Here is a 22,379-nt window from a genome sequence, read left to right as displayed (position 1 = left end):
TGGCCAACTTACAGACATGCCTCTTCTCCCCTGGGCAGGAGCCACGGACAACTGCTGGGTTTCTACAGCCTGCTAGCTCGGTGTGTGCCACCAGTCAGCCTTCCTGGCAGATGACTGTGCCATGCTCAGTGTCACAAGCCCCAGCCTGCCACCCCATTTATTTTATGCAACACTGGCAAAAAAAACATTGACCCTGGGTGAAACACTAGCCTGGATTGAAATCAGCTGCTGAACTCAGCCTGTGCCCAGAGGAAGAGCCCACCCAGTCATCTTGACGGTCAGCGATGTCAGGACCAATCTGAGAATTATATTTGCTTTGCTCAAAAGATATCGTAATTTACTGAAGAAGAATGAAGAGCTTGGGGTCAGAAATACTGCAGTTTCTTTACAGGCTGATGGAAAAGACTGGCAAAGGATAAACAGAAATGCTCTCTACTGAAGTACATTTTCTTTTTCTTTTTTTTTTTTTTTGCTAGGTAACTGTTAATTAGGATAAAAGTGGGAAACACTATCTAACAAGGTTCTTGGGAGCAAAGTGGAAAAAACATTAATGAATTCAACATTACAAGATGGTTCCTAAGCAACAGAACATTTCAACTGAATATTAACCCTAGTCACAAGGAGAGAAAAAAACAGTCTCAAGAATAACCTAAATGTCAATGAATTAAGTCAATGTCTCTTCTGGTCTGAACTGCTATTGGACATCTTATAGCAAACATGGTTTGGGTAATATTTGAACAAACTGGTGGCTGACAGTTTATTTTCCAGACTTCTTGGATTTTTTTGCTGCTTTAGTATTAATCATAATTATGACTGTTTATAATAAAGCATCATAAGAGATGAGATAAACCGCAATAGAAAGACATAAATCCTGTCACATTAAATTTTATAGAAATATACTCCCACGAGTGTACCATCGATGAGTACAGACTAACCACTGTGTATTTTCAGGTAGGAAAGAGATTAACATTGCAAAAATAGTGGTATAGGAGTCAGAGATTTTAAGAAATGAGAGTAACAGTGTAAGGATCATACAGCTGTCTGGCTAGCTAGTGTGTAGTTGGATGGGTACAAAACATTGCCCAGTACAAAAAGTGGCATCACATACTTGGAAATAGGTTATCACAGATGTCAAGTACTAAATGAGCAGCTAAGGGGAAGAAATTCGTTAAACCATGGAAACTCAGTCATTTTCAATCATGTCATCATATTCTTGGACAAAAATATCACAAGTCCATCACTCTCCTCGGTGCCTAAGCAGGATTTAGTTTCTTAAAGCCATATGAAGGACACAACTTTTCATCCTGAAAATGATAACCCATATTCTTTGAGTATGCAATGAAGTTTTTGAAGATGTGTGAGTAAATAATTTGTTTATGAAATTAAATTAATCATAAATTCAGTCCCTTCAAAGAAGAGTAGCATCTGAGGCAATTTCTTCTTTGTCCCAAATGATTTGAAAGGACTGCAGATACAAATGCACGTAAATCAAGAACTTGCAATGTGGTTATATTTAAATAAATTAAGTTGATCACTGTATCTAAATTTGTGTAAGTGTATAGAGGTTACCAACTTTCTTCTGGTCCATAACCAGGGGAAATCCAGTTTCAAGCAAATAGGGAAACTGTGAATGTTGGGACAGGTTCCCTGGTATGTTTTGGCAGCTCTGCCAATGCAAATCAGGTCATCAGCGCCAGTCGTTGGTGTTTGCTGGCTGGTATCTGAGAGCAGTGGTTCACAACCTGCAAAGTCTATGGACTAGGTGTGCCCATGAAAGACGACCAAATCAAGCAAGTTCTTACAATGTGATAAATTAAAAGAGGCTTTTTGTTTCAGTAGTAAAATTGTAGACTTACAAAGACTGAAATTCAATATGAAAATCTACCTTTAAAATTAATTTAAAAAAATACAATTTAAGGCAGATTCTATATGACTGATAATCTGTAGCACTATTATCTAATCACAGTCTCCTTGGGCTTCTTTACCAGTCTTATATGACATTTCTGATAGTTAAGGGAAAACAGAAAAGAAATTGAAAAGCACTCCTAGACAAAAATGAAGTTAAAACGGAGTTTAAATTGCATCATGTGTGTAACATACAGGTGAAAACTTTTTGAAAGAGACTGCAATTAGCCCCCAAACCAAATCTTGCAAAACCTGGTTCAGAATTGTTCTACTGGGAAAAAAAAAAAGCAATTTTACATTCAGGTAGGAAAAGTAAAGGTGATAAGTGATCTCAACTCTGCCTGCAGTGCTGGTACTGGCACAAAAATGTGTAAAACATAATTGAATGAGTCTTTAAAGACCGTCACTTAGAAGCTGATGATACTGAATATCTGTAAGTGCAACCACCTTTTTATTTCATGGCATGACAGTGGCCAGGCTTGGATGGCTCAATGCTTCTTTATGTGACATCTGAGCACGAGAGCAAAACAGCTTTATGGTGAAAAAGAACGCAGCTAAAGGAGGATCTGCTTTGGGCTGCTGTGTTTCTCATTTTCCTTTTCTTTTTTGTCTTGGCCTGTTGGATCCATTTCCCCTCATATCTTTTCTCTATATACAGTTAGATGGTAGACAAGCAGCGCCCACCTAAAAATAACCTGCCTTTCTTCAGTGCAAAAGCATCAGCAACCTTGCGTGCAGGGCTGGAGCCGACACTCAGACCTAGCGGGCTGCACAGCATCAGGTGTGTCTCCCTGCCTGACATTTCCCTCCTTGTTTTGCAGAAGGCAGCGAGGGAGAAGGTGGCTCGAGTGAGGTAAAAGCCTCCGAAGGGCAAGGAAAGAAACCCTGTGCATGACAGCATGCACTGCGCAGCAGGATCTGCTTCGCTAGGAACTGTTAATTGTCCTCCACGTGGAATTAACTCTCCAGTCATCCCAGCAACTACTGCTGCATCTAAATCTTCCCTTTAATGGGCTCTCAGGGAGCAAGCGGCGTGCAACCTGAACTGTGCTCGCCACTACATCAATCTTCCCCTCATCACTCTCATGCTATGCAGCAATCGAGAGGAACAAGCATCGAATGGAGCCGCTCGCCCTGGCTGTAATTCCTGACACTGAGCTGCTGCTCCAATGCTCAGAGAGGGGATTTCCCAAAAAAGGGAGGGTGCTTTGGCAACAGCATCTCCCACAGTGGAGAAAAACCTGGGGAACGGGTGAGAGGGAAGACGGGATCTGGGGCTGGGCATCAGAAAACAAAAATGTCAGTGGGAGGGCAACAGAGAAAGCAGAAGCATCTACAAGTTTTCAGGCAGGAGGCAGCTCTTGATTTAAAAGGCTAATCAGATGCATTAGAGACATGCTTTGGCTGTAAGCATTCAGGGATCAGTTCTGCTTCTGTCTTTGCACAGTATCCAGCACAATGGGATTCTGGAAATAAACAGCACTAAGGATGGTTGGTCTGGGGAGGGAGCAAGAGAAGGAGCTCACTGGGAAAAGACAGTCATTCCCGTGAGCGGCAGGGGGGTAGCCTTTATTTCCAGGCATGCCAGGGGATCCTGACCTGAGGAAGAGCTTTGGTTAATTATGACTGCCCAGGCACTCCAGTCATTTGATCAGGGACGTGGAGCATGTGTACACAACTTTGTGAATCCAGTAATTGTTTATAAGAAGTGAAGGGTCAAGGTGAACAACTTACCATGTGTTGAAGCCTTGAATTGATTCCCATAAAAATGTCAGCTAAATAGTCCAGCTGGCAAACATGAACTCACAAAATACTTTTGCAAACAGGAGAAAAAATAAAAAAAATCAGTTGATAGATGATACTGTTTATATGGAATAAATTCTCTGTCTCTGCTAAGAATAAGGGTTCATAGCTAAGCAACTGATTTCACAGGAGAAGGGTGGGAAATGAGCTATTTTTCCCCCTGTGACCAAATTACGCACTTTCCGTTCACACACCCAGGTGCAAGAATAACCTTTCTGCAGACATTATTTTTTTAACAGTTTAATTAATATTTCTGTTTGCCTTGAGTAGTTCACAGAAATTGGGGAAAAAAAAAAAGCAGCAGACAGTGTAGCAACACAGAAAAAAGAAAGAAAAGCCCAGTGTTACTTTAACACTGACAACAAAAGTCACCCTTAGATGAATTAGTGATAAACTCCTGGGGAAGACTTCAGCTCCATATGGTGATATTTAATATTAGTCACGTAGAATCGGCCAAATCAACTCCACATCCCATACTACCTGCGGGACTGGGTCTTGCCTGTTTAGCATTCCACCGCGACCACCCGTGGAACGCTACGATTGTCTCTCCTGATATAAATAAATAACTCCAGAATGCCAAACAGAAAGGGGTGGGGATGGGAATGATAAATCCTGAGTCAGAGGCGACTGCAGGAGAAGGAGAACGGCAGGGCTGTGGCTGTGATTTAGTGGTGCTAATGAGCCCCGACCGAAAGAGCCTCCAACAAGCCTGTAACGGTAGCACAGGTCCTGTCTGATGAAAACCAGGTGTTCAAGGTGCTGTAAGGGTTCACAGGCTCCGTGTCTCTGCCCTACTTTTTCATTCCTGAATTATTAGATAGAAAAGCACCTATTGCTTCACACCAGAGGATAACTCTAAGCCTCCAAGTCAGCATGTGCATCCAGATTTGGCTCACCAGGGCACAGGGCTCAGCACGCTCATGCTGGAGCTTTGGGGTTTAGGCTGATCTCGTTGGAGGATGCAAGGCAAGAACAAAGCTTGTCTGGGCTCTGCTCCATCCTGAACAGCTGTTTTTCAAAAGCTGCATGTGAGAAACTCACTTTCTTTGAGGAATAAGTTTCCCTGTTTGTTTTTGCTCCCTGATGCTCGCACTACAACTACTAATCCTGGCCGAGCATCCTGTCTCTTGGAGCGTAACTCAAAAGCTGGAAGCACTCGACTCTGCTCAGCAGGACCAATTGAATCATTCCTCTTCCTCTGATGGGACCACCTCAAGCCCTCTCCAATTAGCCTTAAACCACCAATACACCCAGAGCTGTTTTCAGGAACAGAATAGAAGCTGTGCTTAATCCATGCTTGTTTGCCATGTGGCACCGCTTCTCCCTCTTGAATGTAACGCTCACAGGAAAATAAATTAATACAATCCTCTCCCAGCGCCTGGTCCACACACTTTGCATGGATATGCACTGCTAGTACACAGGTTTTGCCACAGATTCACAAAGACATTTTACTTGGGGCTTGTTTTTTTGCAAGCCCATTGGCAACGCATCTTTGATCTGTATTCTCCAAAGCTTGTCACTATGCAGAGTTGTCCTTTTCATCTCCCAAGGGCCAATACTCTCAGAAGACTCTAAGGCCATGCTACAGTGGGAAACCCCCGGCATACAGTCTTTTTTTGCAGATTTTAATTGTTTATTTTCCTAAGGCAATGGAAGCGGTGAAGCAGCAGCCACCAATGAAAACAAAATTGTGCATGTTTGCTGGCAAGCAAGGGCTGGGTCCTGACTGAGACGAATATCCTGGGCAGTGGCTTAGGTTAAGTTCCACCTTATTACCCTCCTCACATGTGCGAATACCTCCCCACATGCACTCAGCACAGATAAATGGCCCACGTGCACTTACACAATATTTATAACCACAGTTTTTCTTTCCCTGCCCTAAGTCAACTTATTCTTTGGTTTCCTATTGCCCTGAAGTCCATCAAAGCCAGTTGCCATGGAAATGGTTGTGATGTGCTTTCACAACGTCCTCAGCCCTGAGTGTATATCAAGAGCTCTCTCTGCTGGTCTGGAATCACCTTTCCCTCATGGCTCCAGGTGGTCATGTCACTGCTGGTACCTGGAAGTTCTCAGAGGTACAGCCTGTGTTTCTAAGCATCATCAGGGTCTGAAGTCTGGCACCGTAGCTCCTATTTTTGAGTTAGCTGGAAATACTCAGCTTACTGAGAAACGGTAACGTCCAGCCTCTGCTTTCTCGCAGTCTGCTCGTCATTTGGTGAAGAGTGTTTTGCTAAGTGACCTGGGGGAGCAGAGGGGAAGGAGAAACCTTGCCTGTGGTGGGACTGCTAGAGAAAGCTCCAAAGTGAGACCATGGGAAACTGGGGGAGATGAGAAATAATTTTTTTTTCTGTTTCAACAGTGCTGTCAACTTAGGAAAATTGTCAGCGGCCTGATCCCTTACCCAAGCAGTACTTTTTTTCATTTCAGCAAACGGTGGAGTTCCTTGTATAGGGTGGCAAAAGCCCCTTTTTCACATTTGCCAGGACAATCTTAGGAGGAATGAGATTACTGTATGACTTTTACCTTACAGAGTCTCAATTATTCTTCCATGGGCTGAGCATGCTTTGCTGCCTCCTGAATACTCCCATGACCAGCAGAGCTAAGGCTTATTATTAGCATCATTTGTTATTATTATCTCCTTCCTAAACTAAGGCTTTTTAGGAGACCTGCACAGGACAGGAACTCAGAAGTTCTTATGTGCAAAAGATTTGCAGGAGCCAGTTCTAGGTTTGCCCTCCACGGCTTGGAGATTCAAGGCCATTAACAGACACACTCCGTGTACCAAGCCTCCGATTTCCTTTTCTGCTCGAGTGTACATCCCCTGTATGCTGGAAACCCAGTGGGGAAGGTTTCTTTGCAATTGGCAGCCATGGAGCACCCTGAAACAAAGCCAACTCCTCCACCTTATGCATCTTTCTCACCAAGTCACTCCCAAGGAGTTCATCTTTCAGACCCCTCTGCCCCCTTGAAAAACATTAGGATCTGACTTATAATTGGTGTAATTACCATATAAAAGGAAGAAGGTAAGATTTAATTAACCAGGCACTTCTTCTACCAAGCTTGCTCTCTGCTAAGCACACAGTTGAAGAGCTAAGCATGCTATTTCTCAGAAAGGCTTTGATTTTTTTTGTAACTGTCATGGCGATGACATCTTTCTGCTGGACCCAACAGCAGTGAAACAGCAAAGAGAACCACTGAGGTGTTACTAGTAGTCTGCCTTCCACTTCTTGCAGTGCAAGCTAATTGCTAGCTTTCAGTAGAGCCCAGATGGGCCTTTTTTACTTAATAATTCCCGGAGCTGTATAACGCTGTGGGGGTTTTTTTTAAGGTTTTGTTTTTAAATTGTTTACTTCAGAAGTGCATGGCTGTGTATGAAAGCTGCTTCTAATCTACGCACAAATCATCCAAGGTACTTTCTTGCCCTCAAGTCTGGGTTGAAGTTGCTTGGACTCATAATTAATAAGGGACCTTTTGTTTCCTCCAACCACTCTATGTTTTTGCTTCACTTTATGAAAAGTAGAGAAAAAAATTCACCACAGATAATTTAGGAGGGAAACATAGCAATTAAAAGGTGCACTAGAAGGATAAGGGGCAGAGGGGGCTGCTGATGTTATCTTCTGAAAATCTCAGAAAGAATAAAGTTGACGAAGCACAGATTATTTTCCCTCCAATCCTGATTCATAGTTAATAATTGGCACAAATAATCAATTGGAACCACGGTGCAAATGCATACAACAGAGGGGCCCTGGTAAATGATTCTCTCCCATGAACTTATTATAGCTGATTAAAATCTTGCCATTGATTTCTTTTGGGCCATCCTGGGGAGACCAGACATGAGGTCAAGCACAAAATGGATAAGTGTATCATTAAATTTAGTCCTTCTGAGAGTTAAGAAGAAATGCCAAGAAGTTACATGAAAGTTTTAAGTGTTAATCCTGAGATCTACCTGTTTCATAATGTTTCATTTTGACAACAGCCATCCCCCTCACAACCCACCTCCCAAACTAATGAGATATTTAGTCACCGAGAGGACTGTGCTAAAGAGCAGGTCACAATATTTCCAACCTGGAGGAACAAAGTCAGACTTCTGTGACTGCTTTCAAGACCCTAAAAGAAACACTTTCAGTTGCTGAATCTTATTTCTTCCCCACTCATTTTTTTTGTCTCTCCTTCACTCAAGAGCATGGACATGGGACCATTGGGAAGGGGTGTATGGCATCCTGGGAGGGAAGAGATGTTGCCAGGAGCAGGTTGTGAGTGAAGATTAGCCCAGATTTATCTAAAACAACCAAAATCCTCTAACTAAAACCTCCTTTGTACTCAGTGGAAAGACCTCCGGGGAGTGATTTATTTGGCTACCTTCTGGAGGTGCTGGTGTCTCAGTGAGTTAGTCCAGGGTAGTTAAGCACCTCCACTGGATACTTCACCTAGACACTGCCATGGATTTACAAGGGTTGGGAAGGGAAACTTTTTGGCCACCTATTAGTGCTCATCAGGGCAATTCCCACTCCCATATCACAGAGTACAGTGACAACAGGGCAGTCCCTCCTGCCCTCTTTTGTGTATTTGGGGCTGTCTGCCCCAGTTAGACATTTAACATTAAGTGAGGAGAATTTGAGCTTGCACACAGATTTGAGGAAGATGCCACTCAGACCATTAAAAATCCTCAGACACTACAATTATTCTACGGCAATTTATGCAAGACAAGTTTTTAGGTGCACAGTAACATAGCAAAAAGCCTCTTTGACATATACATTTTGGATGCCTGGCTTGTGTGGCAGACTGTCCAAGTAAAGGCAAGGCACAGGCTAGTGGAGCAATGACAAAGCTTTAGCCAACCTTAGTCTTTTTCTGTGAGATGCTGAGCACAACGGGTGGGCAGCCAGATTTCCTCAAGGTCCTCTAAGCCATTGAGAACCAAAAGCACATCGAGCACAGGTTTGGATCAGTCCCATTTTTCCACTTCCTAATCCACTCCACCTGGCAGAGCCCAACCCTCACTGCGTGAGCGGATGGTCCGTGCGTGTGAAGCCTGGAGGCACCTGCCGCTCCTGCTGTACCTTAGCAAACCGCTGCCTGGGAACTTGGGAGAGATCCAGGTTCCTCCAGCAACAACGGGCAAGATGCTGCCTCATGTAAACCTCATTTGCATTTCTACTCTAAATCTGTTTCAGCTCTACCATCCATATGTTTATCAGGGATGAAAGGCAGAGCAAAGAGAGAGGAAAGCAGCTGAGCGTCTTTTCTCAAATCATTGCACTCTGATTTTAACTTCCATTTGGTGCTGACTTGCCCCCTTCCCCACTGCCCAAAGTGTTTTCAAAACCTTCCTTCCACCTTCCTTCTTCTGTTCACTTGTCTCAGGCCTTCATTTACACTACAAACCCATCCCTGGAAATGTTTTCCCATTGTAAAGACATCAGATTTAAAACAACAACAGCAGCACAGCATCTTTTAATCCACTAGAGCTTTTACTGTCCCTTCATGAAAGATTTCGGTTGAAACTCAGATTTCTCTGGGTTGACTGATGGCAGAACCACATGGGAAGTAAATAGACGATGAAGGTGGATAGCAAAGGCTTCCCAGGGGTTGGGAGAGTACATGTCGGTTTGAAGGCAGTGATTTAAACCAAAGAGATGTTTCTTTGAACTCCCTGCACTGGTAGATGAGATGGGTTCAGCTGGAGAGGAGGGACAGGAGAGCCAGGCAGTGACTATTCAGCATCTGATGCTCATCACAATATTGCTCAAAGCGGGCAAAAAAGTATCCTGTGAGCAGTGCACCACCACCCAAACTCTGTGAATCTGTAGGGAACGGAAATCGGCTTTTTCTGGAGAGGTGGTATGAAGAAATCCAGAGATTCCCAGTGTTTCATTTCTGCTTTTCTTTTAAACAAAACCTTTTGAGGTCCCATTTTGGAAGCTGACTGATTTTTCTTTTAAAGGTTAAACTAAAGCTAAAAATGAAATGCAAATTGTTTCAATTCAGCTCAAGTAAAATGGGTCATCTGATCTGGGAACACTTCCCCGTGCTGCCCGTTTCTTCGGCCTGGAGCTACTCCGGAGCCCCTTGGCTTCCCTCAGCCAGAGAGGGAATGAAAGTTTGAAATGAGGGTTTTCCTTCTGGAAACCGAATGATGACATCCAGATCTCTCTGCTCAGCTTCTTCATCCACTGCTGAATTGAATAACATACCAGACCAGTCACGTAGTTCTGTGCAGAAAAATACAGAGCTCCATGGGGATGCCTGAGGCTTGTTCTCCAGTCTGGAGGGAGACTGGTTAGTTTGCCAGATGCATAGTTTTGGTTCTGGCTATTTTGCTTTGCATGAGACGAGGAGGGATTTTTTCCTGACGTCAGCCACACTTTCCTGTCCGTTCTGGTGTGCTGCGTGGTCTGCCTCGTCGGCTCACCTAGAAGCTTTAAGTAACAGACATGTTCCTATTATGGAATCATAGAATCGTCCAGGTTGGAAAAGACCTTTAAGATAATCAAGTCCAACCGTTAACCTAACCCTGCCATCCCACCACTAAACCATGGCCCTAAGCACCTCATCTGCCCAGCTTTTAAATACCTCCAGGGATGGGGACTCGACCCCTTCCCTGGGCAGCCCGTTCCAGTGCTTGAAAACCCTTTTGGTGAAAAAATTTTTCCTAATGTCCAGTCTAACCCTGCCCTGGTGCAACCTGAGGCCATTTCCCCTCGTCTATTGGAAAATCTAGGACATGACAGACATCTTCTGTCTCTCTTGCTGTCTTCTCTTGTGAAGATTAGATGTGGGGTTTTTTTCATCTTTCACTCCAGGTCACTGACGTGGGGCAGAGGGCAGTAGGACATGTTCTGTGACGGCAGGTAGAGTAGCCATTCTACAAATATTTCTTAGACACATATGTACCGTGTGGTTGCCCCCAATGGAAAGGGCAGGACTTGATGACCCAAAATGGTCCTTTCTAGTGCTATGCCTCAAACAGCTAAATAGTCCCTTACTGGTCTTGGAAATAAACCTGCATCTCTCTTGGACTCTGCTGTTCTCAGGGATGTTTGTGAAACGGGTCAGTGCAGTGGCACCACGAATTGAAGCTTAAGCGAGCGGAATTCCTTCCCCGCCAGCCAGTTTTCACTAACTTCCTCCCACAAAGAATTTAGTTTAGAGTTAATTGAATTAGCAAAGGCCTTCAAATACTTCCACAAGGGACTGGTTTCATTTTGGCCTTACAAAGCCAATCAAATCACCAGAGAAGCAGAAAAAACAGTCAATGACTCACATTAATCGTCTGAGAGAGCAAAGGGGAAAAAAAACCCCAAACAAAACCAAACAAAACAGAAAGGCAAAAAAATCCCAGACTGCAACTCTTAAAAACTTGGCTCGCCCCAGACGTGGAACACTAGATGAAAAATTGACTCTGTGAATTACATTATAGATTTTGAAGATGGGTCTGTTTCTGAGAGTCTGAGATTGAAAGTCTGGTACGTGCTGCTGAAGCATGCTACAGCAGGGCCCAACCTACGCTGAGGAACTCTGGAGAGCACAAGCGATGAGCCCAGGGCTCACTGCACAGATCTCAAAGGGTTTCTCTTCGTGCACACTCTGCCCAGGGTATTGGATTTGCTGCAGGTACTCAAGCTGTTTGCCCCTTGCAAGGAAAAGCACTTGAGCATGTGCACAGCAGGCACGTGGGCATCAGCGGGTGGCTCCCAGCACCCATCCTCAGATTGGAGAGGGTAGCTGAGCTTCGTAAATGCATTGCTATATTTCTGTTTTTTCCAGCACTAAAAGCAGCACTGCCTTCCTCAGTTTTTCAGTCAGATAAATTAACTGAGGGGCTTTGAATTTTGCAGGTGGGCGCCCATCCTACCCCCCAGCGAAGCCCATGGGGCACCCTTCACCATACTCGGCGAATGACTGCAATGCACAGATGTGGTCTCGGCATCAGACAACGGGCCCAACGTGCTTCACTGCAAATTCGCTCCTTCAGTTGCCATAGTAAAGGCACACCTCGCAGTGCCGCAGGCTGCAGTCACACGCTGGATTAAATCCCCGCAACTTCGCACCCCGGATGATTACAAACCACCTGCCACAATCTGCCAATTCAAAGGCAGCACTACAAAATATGGCCAAACCCGGAAAGACCGATTAAGCTACCTGGGTTATTTCCCTGTCAGCCGAAGAATTTAGGTTGGATTTGAGGCCTATCTTTGCATCTCTTCCTAGTTTTTATTTTTAAATGAGTCTGTTATAGAAGGCACCTATAGAAAGCCTGTCGTTCGTCCCAGGTTTTCTATGCTCAACACTTAGATTTAGAGCTGGTAAATAATTTTATTAAAGATGATTTACCCTCTCCTTTAAAAAAAAATTAGCTCTATAAGAAAAAATACTGAGGAAAAGGATTAGTATTAATTAATTCCTTGTTCAAAATATTTCAGAAGATCTTTTGCACATGAGGGGTTTTTTGGGTTGGGGTTTTTTTTGTTGGTTTTTTTTTTTTTTTTTTTGACAGAAAGCCCTTGCTTTCCTTAGTTAGCCAGCGAGTTAGTAAGGGTAAGAAGCAAATCATCTTTGTGAATAAGAAAAGATGTTTCAGGCTATTGCAACAAAATTTCCAAAGCATTTAAACAAAAGATTTCCTTCATTTTTTTTTCTCAAAAAACATATTGAGACATGATTTTTCCTCCAAAAATGTGGGACAGAAATACTTTTGAAAGACTTGAATCATTTTATGGGACAACCTCCCAATTTTATAGCTGTACTACAAAAGTCTTGGAAGGTAAGAGATGAAAATAGAGCTCTGGACTTCACTTCTATAGTAATAAAAATAGTAGAAAAGGACAATTGTGATTTTATTTTATTGGTAGGAAATGGCTATGCTAATTTTGATGGAATAAATAGGCAGAAAAGATCAAAGATAATAACATGCCCAAAGCAAGTAAAACACTAAAATTTCTTAAATGAAGTTCAGAGGCTTTTGTTTAGTTTTGTTATAGAGACTTTAGTAAGCAATGACAAGCTCCAGTGGCAAGCAATCACAATTAAAAATCATTTAACTCTTTTATTAAATATGCAGAAAAGGGAAGAAATCTCAGCTAAAGTCTTTGTAGTGTAGAAAATTATGTAAAGCTTTCATTTTACGAGATCTCTCATTCCCTATTTCTTTAGCAGCAACTTCAGTTGCATAAGATGACCCCTCCAAACAGTCTTTTAGACAGAATTAAAGATGGTATTAGCTGTCCTTTATGGGAAAAAGAAAAAAGTATTGTGAAACTTGTGTTCTTGCCCTTGTTTTTGGAGCCAAGGTTTTTTCCTTAAAAACAGAACAAGATAACCTCATGAGGAAACGCAACAAAAGAGAAAAGTGCAAGAAAGATAGCAAATAATGAGACCTCAGTGCTGGAAAAGGGCAGGTGAATTCCTGGTCACCTTAACCTCTCAGAAACTGGACAAAATCACTGCTGGATTAAGATACTGTTTAAGATACTGCTTTCAGCTGCCTTTTTGTTCACTGTTGTTTTGTAGTGTTATTGCAGAGATAGTCTTAGTTAGTTAAATCTGTTTTCTTTTTTCCCTTTTTTTTTTCCTTTTTTTTTTTCCCTTTTTTTTTTTTAAACAAGGCAAGACAAAGATGAGGGGAAAGGGAAAGAAGAAATCGGGTAGGGGAAAGAAAAAAAGACGGACGAGAGAAAAGACCAAACCCAGCTGTCTGATTGCACAGCTGACAGCAGTTTGGCAAAGCTGGTGGAGACAGCACCGTTACCTGGAGCTTTCTCTAGAGCTCATTGCAGTGAATTTGTTCTCCCTGAGCAAGACAGCAAAGGCCTGAGCTGTCACAGTGACCAGAAGTTCCTGTGGCCTCAGCATCTGCAGTGGTAAAGCCTGTTTCATCTATGCTCCTCTTGTCTTCTAACATCCTCAAGGATGGAGACAAAAGGCAGCCTAATGTCTCATCGTATGAAGTCATCCAGCAGATGAAGAAAAACTAGGAATAAACCAGATGTTTCCTGTCTCCCAGGTGAATTCCCTGCCCATTGGGATATACTGCAAACTCTGCCAATCCAGAATATCCTCATCACCATTTCCACAGCTCTGGAAAAGGCAAACAAGCCATGGCCAAGAGAGTTCCAGCCTTCCTGTTCTACCTTCCACTTGTCACTTCTCATTCAGGTGATGAAATAATCTGCTTAGATGACTTGGGAATTATCGAGATTCACTCACTATCCATATTTTTACATCACAGGAAAAGCACATGCTGAGAGCCCAGTTCAATTCCCACGATCCCAATTTTAATTCTGAAATCAAAAGATCCGAACTGTCATCTTGCTCTTTTCAAAACCCTGCCTGTCTTCCAGCTTCTGTGAAAGCCCTTTTTCTCCAGCAAGATTCTGCCTGACCTATCCACACACTCAGGTCTCTTTCCTTCCTCTCCCTTCAGCATGATAGAGCTTGACTAGTGACCTTCAGCTTGATCATTATAGCTATTAATGATATTTACTAATAATGAACAGAGATTTTTGTGATGGACTAGAAAACCACCCCGACAGGTTTCCAATATACATACAAATACTGTAAGTGAAGACGCTTCTGCTACCAGGAGGAGAAATCACTGATGCAGACTTGATGCATCAGTAGGGCTGACTGGCTAATCCATCAAGCCCTACAGATCTCAGCAGAGAGCATCTACATTAATGAATGCCAAAACGGACAAAAAGTGTGACAGGTATCTCAGTTTATATCATCTCCGTTCAAATGCAATGTCTTTTTGGCCTCAGTTTCATGTGACTGGGTTTCTCAGCATGTCTTGTGCTCCATGTATCTTCAAGCATGTGGTCTGTAAGATCTCGAAGAAAGAGGTGGATCAGACCTTGCATGTTTGTCGTGCATGATCTACCTGTTGGCTGACACCAGCCACCTGCAAAGATTGTGTCATGGGAAGGTCTGAGCTTTATGGATGGTCTCCTAGGAATTGTCATTGCCTGTTAGTTGTGTATCTTGGAAGGGAGAGGCAGGGCACTCGGGGAGCGGGAAGAGGGAACAGGGATGGGAGGGTCCCTTCTTCAGCTCAATCACAGCAGTCAATTTATGCTATCATAATTAAGAAGGAAAATAAAAAAGCAGTAACATGGCACTGAATCCTCATTACCTTGCCGGAGAGGAGACTGCAGCTGCGGCTTTGCTACACAAACTGCTTCATCCAAGCCCAGAGCTTAGCATTTCTGCCTGGGGGAGGGGGTGGAATGTATTAGGTAGTGCTGACTTGATTTTGAGCAGTGTAAACCATATGTGTACTGATTAATACATCACAAGCTTTAAGCACACTGCTCCCCCTTTACCTCTTCTTTCTTCCTCTTTGCCAGTGAGCAGGTAAGATGCATGACCCAGGTTTCATCTACAGCATTTGTGTTCTAGGGATACATTTATTTTTGTTGTTTAATCCTCAAACAGGAAGAAATAATAATCCCAGAAGCTGGGATGGAGGCAGGTGTGAGAGGGAGATGGGGTAGCCAAAAAGCGTGCTGACTGAGGCGCTGGGTAGCAAGCAGCATGGGCATTGCCACACAGAAAGAGCAGTTCAGATGTAAAGAGACTCACAGCCAAAAAAAACAAAAGAAAAAAAACCAAAAAAAAACCAACCAAAAAACCCCCAAACATTAAAGAACTGGATTTCGCAGGGGAAGGGAGGAGACTCACAGCCAAAAAAAACAAAAGAAAAAAAAAACAAAAAAAAACCAACCAAAAACCCCCAAACATTAAAGAACTGGATTTTGCAGAGGAAGGGGGCCTTTTGTGGGGAAGGTCAGTGCTATTCTCAGAAAGCCACGTGGTATTTGGGTACCACAGTGCTGCTGAGCTACAGAAGTCAATATAGGCAGGAGAAGAGACAAAGTATTTTGCTCTGCAAACAGAATGATATTATTAGAGTTGTGTTTGCATTACTCGTCCAGTGGCTCATGCTCTCCACGGACACTCCGGAGACCCACACATTCTTCCTGGCTCTATTGCACAGCCTTGGAAGAGTTGCTTTACCTTCTGATCTTTTCTAGCTTCTACCGGTATAACACCGTGGTGTCTTTGAACACTGACTCTCTGCTGACCCACACAGCTGCATGCATAAGAGGATGAGAGAGACTTTCTGTAATTATTATGGTAGAGAGAAAAAAAAAAGGGATTATTTGAAAGTGCTTGACGCCTCGCTATTACTTGAAGGTTGTGTTTGGGTTCTTTTTCAAAAACCCAAACAAAACCCCACAACAAATTGATAAATGAATTCCACCTTTCTTTTTGGATGGATTTTGCTTTATAACATCTCTTCACTTCAATCTTTTCTGTTTTGATAAGACAGTTGAGGTTTCTTTACTTCCCAACATAAATTGGACCAGGATATTTCTGACTACTGTACCAGGTTTTCATGAGCTGGCATTCAAGCAACACTGCTATAAGCTCTAGCTGAACCTTACTGGCAGTAATACTCAAAATTCGTGGAAACATAAGAAGTGAGTGATGAGAACTTGTTCAAAAACTTGAATAAATATTCACCAGGGAAAACAAAAAGGCTGTGCTGCTTTCATAGAGCTAATATTAATTTACTGATTTCTTGATTAAAATGAAAATGGAAAAATGATTCCCAGCAGGTCCCTCTTCTCTTGCTAAGTTAATAGCAGGGATGCCATTACACTGAAAATGATACATTTGATGCTAAAACCTAGAAATGTGCTCATTTCTTCAATTCATTCACCTGGTGAGGCTCAGTGATGTTCCACTTGGCTGAGACAATATTCCTGCATTCGTTAGATTGAAAGAGAAGGGGGGAAAGAGCAACTCATCATTACGTGCTCTAACAACGGGCTGTTAACTGGAACCCAGGAATCTGACGCTATAAAATGAACTTGGAAGGTCAACACAACAGCAATCCAGTATGGCTGCTGGTCAGCCACCACGTCCTACAGAGCAGTAGCAGAGAGTAAAAGTGACTTGGGAAAGACAGGGCAACGCGGGATCTCTAACTCCACAGAGAAAAGGAAGTCACCATAAGCAAAGAATAGATGTGTGATCAAAGCACAGGCAAGTTCACTTGCTGAAATGTGTTTTTCATAAGAAACTCAGTTCAGGCAAAGGCAGAGGCGTTGGGAGTTGTTCCTGGGCATGCAGAACCCAGCAGTGATTTCTGTTGCTTTCAGTGGTATCTCTCCAAGACATGTGTTTGGTCTGGCAGAGGGCTTTTTGCCTCTCTCTGGTGCTTACCAACTCATATTGACATTGGTGTTAATAGCAATTGAAGATCCTCAAAGATCTTCACAAAGATCTGATTTTATTTATTGCTTGTACTGTCATTTTGCCCATGCCATTTCTCCTTCTTGGGTGAAGCAAGTTAGTGGAGATGAAGTCAAAAAGTCCTTTCACAGGGACCCCAATACCTTCTGGGAAGGCTCATGAGGTTGAAAGGGAAAGATGCAGCTGCAAAAAATCATCTCTAAAATGCCTTCAGACACCTGTAGGATATGCTCCCTGGCTTTCAGCTAATGGTTTCACAAGGTCTAACGGTCTCCACTGGGTCCTGGATATATCTGCCAGTCTCTGCTACTTTTGAGAACCTAAAATGCCACACCTATGTTCAGATACCTGGTTTTTGTCTCAAAATATCAGTGGTTTTCTAACACGTATGGATGGGGGACGTTTACTTTCAAGAGGAGAATTTAATCCCTGAGCCAACAAACTTGAAGACAAAGGGTCTGATGAGGTACAGCTGAAGTGTGCGAGTTTTGCACAAGTGCCCAGCCAGGTTATCACCTGTCAGCAAAGCCTTGGCTGTTCCATACCAAGGAATGATCCTTTCTGGGCTGCCAAAACAACATGAAGCTGATAGACAAGTCCTGCTTATTGTAGACCACAGCTAAGTGCTGCCCACATGCTCTGTAAGCACCTAAGGGAAAAATGGGCTTTGCAACTGACTTGGAGTACAGACCCTCACAGTACCAGATAGCAACCGCCACGTGTAGTTCTGAATCAGCTGCCTCTGGAGAGCTGAATGCTTTTAAAAAGGCCACTGCTACCAGCTGTGCTTCTCTAAGATGAATTTTGCATTTAGCACACAATTAATTTTCCCTAGCACAAATGAAAGGGACGTTGGATTCCTCGGGGACAAACGTTCCTGTGAGCTTGGCCACCGGGAAGGAGATGTTCCTCATCACAGATTCTGGGTCAGGTTCAGGCAGGGAGGGTGTGTTTCATTTCAAATATTAACAAGAATATGCATTTTTTGCTGGATTCCAGAAACTCCTCAGGGAAAAAGTCCTAGTTGTAGGGAATGTGCAAGCGGTGAAATTCTACCCATTCAGCATTGATTGCCTGTGTTACTTGCATTGCTGTTGTGCCTCCAAAATCAACGCAATGTTAAGCAGTCAAAAGCCATTTTAAGGCTCAGTCTGTTTAGTGGGATGCATAATGCACTTGGACTTATGGTGAGGTCTGCTCTATTCCCAATAACTAGAATCAAATGAAGGCTTGGCTTGCAGAAGAATGTGACTTGAGCCACTGGTGTGCAAATTGGCTGTAGGGGCAGTGTTTGGGCATAAGCTGTGCGTACCCCACAGTGTCTAAATTTCCCAGCCTGGGGAACAGATTTAGTAGGTCCAGACAAGTAGAGTGTGACACAACACAACACAACGGCAGTGCTAAGGATCAGGAATATCGCACTAAATTACTAAAATCATAGCACATACTGGTACATAGACTGCAAGGCTGCAGAGTAGCAGGGCAACTTTTAAGACATGGCATTGTGAATTGGAAAATTGATACCATCCCTGCTATGACTAAAGAAGAAATCACCCCCAGAAGAGAAAAAGCAATAGGAATAGCACTGCAACACACCCTGTCATGGCGGTTCCAAGGTGGCCACCTGCTCTTGCATGGGGAAGTTACCTGAGGAAGGAACATGTTTGTACTCCCCTCTCTAAAAGGGAGTGAAGAAGGTGAACGGTGTCTGGAGGGGCTACAGGACACCCAAAGGGAGAAGGCATCATAATTAAGCATAGCCTTCATGCCAAGCTCTAGTGCTATCAATGTTGCAATTGTTCCGAACCGCTGCAAAATGGTTGCATGGATCCCTCAGGGAGGTGAATGAATGACCAGCTCCGGGCAAACAGGTCACCCTTGGCCTGCCCTGCCATAGTTTTTCTTTCTTATTTTGCACTTGTAGGAAAACAGGATCCTGATCTGAGGGTACCATTCAGGGCTTGCCAGGGTAAGAGGCAGCAGATGGAATTATATAGGGAAACTGCTATTTGTGTGCTGCACCCAGGCTGAGGATATCCTGGAACTCCAGGGGTAAACCCATGCCTTTGATATTCATTAAAAATGCCCAAATAAAACCCTGAAGGAATAACAAAACCAGAGCACCTGCTTTTTCTGAAAGGGCCCTTTAAATGACCCAGCTTTTGAGTCCTCTGTGCACAGAGCCAGCACAGTTGATAAAATGATGGATTATTGGATTAAGCTTGGCGAACATCAGAAGAACCCACACCACTGAGCTGGAAGACTTGCTCTGCCATGTCCTAGAACACCAGCCAGGCTTCAAGCTCACATCCAAATCTGTTGGGTTTGGCCATTGCTTTCCCTCACAAAAGAGCCGAGGAGCAGCGCTGTGGAACACTTGCACTTCGCAGGAGAGCAGGAGCTGCTGGAGGGAGGCAGCTCGCTCGGCTTAACGCAGAGCTCAAAGGCGAATTCCAGCTCCAAAGAGCATGTGAAATTTGCAGTTTGCTGCAAACAGGTTTTGCTGATTGGGTCACACTCAGTTTCCTAAGGAGGAAGCAGGGAACTCAGCCTTATTTGCATGGGTTTCACATCCCTCTCCTTGGCTGGGAACACACTGTGCTATTCGATGGACAGCTCCTCTCTGATTCATTGCTCTAATTATATTTTACAGCCGGAATATGGTACTTATGTCAAAGCTGATGGGTAAAATTCTACTGAGAAGCAACAACATTTTGTAGCATTCTCCTGTTGTTCATTTCCATGGCTTCCCTCCATTTTTTTCCCCTCAAGGCTCATTTTCCAGGCACTAGTCATTCTGGAGAGAGATGTTCTCACCTCCTTGATGCTTTCTTTTGACTAAAAGCCATATTCTTTTTTGTTTGTTTATTTATTGTACATTTGCAGGCATGTGGTGACAGAAAGACAAAATAAGTAGAATGGGTTTATGATTTATCTGAAGTAGCTGATAAGGAGCTGGAGTATCTGTCTGCAGGTAGACCTCCACAGTGACACTAATCCTTTTGCACGGGAGACTAGGACCATACATGTTTAGAGATACACATAGGTATTTCCAAGACCCTGTGCTATATGGAACTGCCTCTGTTATCCCCACGTGCAGAGCCTCTCCTGGACCACATGTCAAGGAAGAATATTCATCAGTCAGCTTCCCCTCTCATCCCAGACAAAAGCCACCAGCAAGAGCTGGGCAGTTATTTCTTGGTCCCAGCCATCACTGAGGGGACTATCCCCAATTTAGGGGATCTATTCAGTCCCTTTTTGGCTTGTTTACTCCTCCTGAGAGGCTCAGAGAAGCCATCCCTCAATTGCAAATCTGGCCTAATCATTCCTTATGCAACCAACTCCCAGAACCATGCAGCCCTTCCTGAGGTAGAGAAGGGCTGGTGTGATTCACCCCCTACCCTATGGACGAGAGGAAGAGGCTATTTCAGAGACGGAATTGTAGACAGTATAGACTCCGGAGCACCAGCGATGCTGGGCTTAGCTTCATGCCATTTTCCTTGTCTCCCATTATTTTCTTCAGCTCAGCCGATGCTGGAGCTGTTCCCAGGGCTCGATTATTCCCTGGCTATTTCATGCTGTAAACTACAGCAGGACTCCGCGCCATTACTTACAGCCAGACAGATCTAGTGTTTCTGTGCGTGTTTGGCAGGTACAGAGAGGAGAGGGAGGGGAGAACATTCACTGCTGCAACAGCAGCGGGATCACAGCTTGGGTAACAGGGAAAAAAACAAAAACATGATCTCTCATTTAACTGTGCTAAATGACAAATTGCTTACAGGCAAGGCTGCCCACTGGGGAAACCAAGACGAAAGTGATTGTTTCTCATTTCCTAGAGACTGCTGACCAAAGGAGGAAGGGAGAGAAGGTGCATTTGAAATGCTGGTCAGGTGCTTTGCAGTGCTCGACCGCAGCTATTTTCTCCATTTTCACAAGAACATTTGGTAGAGCATTATTCTTAGTCCTTGGCAACATTCAAATGAAAAGAAAAAGCTCAGGTGACTATTTCAAAAATAATTCTCTTTCATTGCTTAACTCCAAATTCTGCTTCATCAGAGCTTGAGGTACAGATGGTTTTCTTTTCTTTTTCTTCTTCCTATTTTTTTTCTAAACTTAAACCTGCCAAACTTAGGGTTCAGAGATCTGTCTTTTCACACTGCACCTGCTGATGGTCCAAGCACCTACACTATGCTGGAACAGTACTTTTGCACCACCCCTTCCCTGCCAAAACCCACATTCTGCTGTTGCTAAGGAAATCTTGTACCCAAAAAAAAAAAAAAAAAAAAGAAAAACAAACCAACTTTTCATTCCTCTGTTGTATTTGTTTGCTGTACCATACAGTGCCTATTCATAAAACATAAGTCTCATTTTCTCAGAACTATAGAATAATTTAGGTTGGAAGGGACCTCTGGAGGTCACCTAGTACAACTGCCTGCAGAGCTAACTTCAAAGCAAGATCAGGCTGCTCAAGGTCTTTTGTAGTCAAATCTTGAAAGCCCCAAGGATGGAGAGCCACACCTCTCTGGGCCCCTGTTTCAGTACTTCAAACCACTCACATCAGTTTTGTTTTTTTTTTTTCCTTTTTGCCTTATGTACAGTCAGAAATTCCTTTGCCACAGCCTGTACCCACCGGCTCTTGCCCATTTATTGTGCACCTCTGAGAAGAGTTTGGCTCTGTCTTGTCTATCTCTCTTCCAAAGGTCCACTCATTCATAGCCAGTCACTGTGGAAAAGCAAGAATCTCCCGGCCTCACACGTGTGGGTCTGCTCTGCTCTCCTCTCCTCACGTACCTCATCCTTTTCACATTTTCTGCCCAGTTTTTTCCTTTATCTTTGCCTGAGATGACCCACCCCACACACCCCAGCGTGACCAGGCTGAGCATGTAGAAGATGAGAAGAAAAGATACACGAGACAGATCTGAACAAAACATCAACACAGGTGTCCAGGCAAGGGCAATGGTCCCTGCAGCTCCCCTGTACTCATCTGAACACTCAGCTGAGACTGACTGGCTGCTGACTATTTTGCAAGCACGAAGAAAAGCCACATTTTCCCCATTTTACTGGCTCAGCTTTGTTCCACTTCACAAACATATATTTTGTCAAACCCAAGATGTGTCAGTCCAATAACGAATCCAAATTCAGCAACAATCTAACCTTTCCCAACTCCCCGTGAAAGAACACTTGACAGAATTAACATACACTAATTAATATATTCTTAGTGTCAGAAATGGTCTTTGATAAGTTTTGATTATATTTTGATACTTGATCTTTACATTTCAGTTTCAGGATGCTTCATGTTGTGTTTTTATTCTTTTCCTCTTACTCATCTTGATCAATACATTTCTAAATTCTGGCATGTATCCTCAGGAGTATTTGCCATAGCTCTAAGCAGGCCAAAATCTCTGTACTTG

This window comes from Egretta garzetta, unplaced genomic scaffold (genome assembly GCF_000687185.1).
Source record: "Egretta garzetta isolate BGI_Z169 unplaced genomic scaffold, ASM68718v1 scaffold322, whole genome shotgun sequence".
NCBI classification, from domain to species: Eukaryota; Metazoa; Chordata; class Aves; order Pelecaniformes; family Ardeidae; genus Egretta; species Egretta garzetta.
Note: the sequence above shows the minus strand (reverse complement) of the source record.